This window comes from Gavialis gangeticus, unplaced genomic scaffold (genome assembly GCF_001723915.1).
Source record: "Gavialis gangeticus isolate Ggan-Ray unplaced genomic scaffold, GavGan_comp1, whole genome shotgun sequence".
Classification (NCBI taxonomy): Eukaryota; Metazoa; Chordata; order Crocodylia; family Gavialidae; genus Gavialis; species Gavialis gangeticus.
In genome coordinates, this window is record NW_017729022.1 from 1,253,101 (window position 1) to 1,255,087 (window position 1,987).

Sequence of the window (1,987 nt, forward strand, 5' to 3'; positions counted from 1 at the left end):
TACAAAATGAAAATAAAAACAGGCTTGGCCTCCCCAAAACACAGAATCTATAAAATGAGCAAGCCATAAAAGTTTGATTAATTTGTTGAACGTTGTTTTGAGGTCAGTAGGACTCCTTCTGTTTGCTTCAATGGGCTTTGGCTTAGAATCCAATACTGTAAGTAAAAGCGGTGCGTTATTATTGCTAGTACTCAAAATCCTAATACACCTTTGTGACTGTTTTATTGGTACAAAGAACAGCCTTCCAAGGAGAACATGGAGGTTGAGCATACTGTACATGTGCCAAACCTTAGAGGCAGTTGCTTTTTGAGCATACAGGTAGACACGCTGCTTCCATGGTGAGAGAGGACTTCACCTTCTGTGTGAGAATAATGAATGCGTTCTCCTGCACTGCAATTAAACATTGTCCTCCAGCTTTCCTGAACAACTTCCCTTGTGCCCCCCTTCCCGGGTAGTCATTATCCAGTTCAATTAGTACATAAGTATGAACAGCTACATGAGATTTGGATACTTCCTTATTATTTCTCCAAAGAAAAACTAAAGAAGAGTTCAACCGATCATTTGTATGTAAAGATAGCCCCTGTCAAGAAACAAATGATTCATTCTAGTCTGTTCTTTAGTGGCTGATGCACCTGCTTTGACTGAATAGCCTGCAGTAGAACTGTTATCAGTGTTACAGTCTGTGCTATTCTAAGGTTAACAAATGGATTGTCCCCAACATAAAAAGGAGAAACAGATGTTTCCTTTCAATTTTGACCATGCTGATGCCATGCTATTTTAGGTTAGCAGTACGAGACAGTACAGTAGGGCTTAACAATCCCCAGATATGTTTTTGTTCCTAAGGTGATAGACATGACACCTTAGCAGGAGGCTGAGGCACTTTTCAGGAGCAGAGAATTGGTGAAGCAGGATCTGGCTTGATTTCTATTTATCTTCAAGTTCTTCTCATGACTTCTTCTCACCTACTTCCTCTGTCTAATTTGAGCTGCTACTACTTGCACTTTGAAAGGAAGGCTGGCACAGATATAATAAGCATTCTGCATTTTAGAAGCTGGCTGCAATGGCAAAACAGTTAAAAAAAAAGAGGCGGAAAAATCTGAGCAGTCTGTTCAAATACAACTGGAATGCACTGTAGAGAGAACTGGACATCTGCTTCTCACCATTACTTGTTTCAATATAGATGCTGAATGAACAAGTCTAAGAACTGTCTAAAGAACAAGATCTTAGCCTTACAGTAATGATTCATAAAATAAAGCTTTAGAGCTGATCTCTTCAGTGTCAAGGATGGAGAATGAAAATGCAAAATTCCATATTTCTGTGAATTACTAGTGTCATGTAACAGACCCATTCATCTACCCTTATTTACACCAAATGACACTCTCACAGTGAAGAATTAATATGAGTGCAGCTGGCAGAATTACGTGGAGGTTAAGCACCTAAATACTGTTGTAGATCTTGGCCCTTTTTGCCCCACTTGGTAGTTTAAAAAAATGTATTGTAAGAATAAGCCCACTGTGAATATTTGTATTAGAAAATATCACAGTAAAGCTCTTTCAGACAGATGTCTGAAAAACTGCACTCTCTCACCCTTGTGCAATTATTTAGAACCAAATCCAAAAAATAAATTTACATACCTAAACAGCATTTTAGATGGGTGTAAGCATCTAAGTTCAAGAGCAATCTATAAAAACTCTGACTAGGTGCAAGTGTCTGAGGCATATACATTTTCGCCAGTAAAGTTATTTCCGTGTCTAATATTTTCTATTTCCTTTTGGTCAGAGGCATGGGTGGATCTGTGATTTGGTAAAGGGGATGCAAGCCCATTGATTAACACTGCTAGGATGGCTGCGTCCCTGCTCCCAGGATGCCCCGGGGCAGGCAGACCATGGACAGAAGCATAAGCTGGGGACTAACATTTTTTCCTTTTTTTTTTCTTTTTTCCTTCCCCTCCATGCTCAGTGGCACATCCCCTCCCCACCCTTCCCAC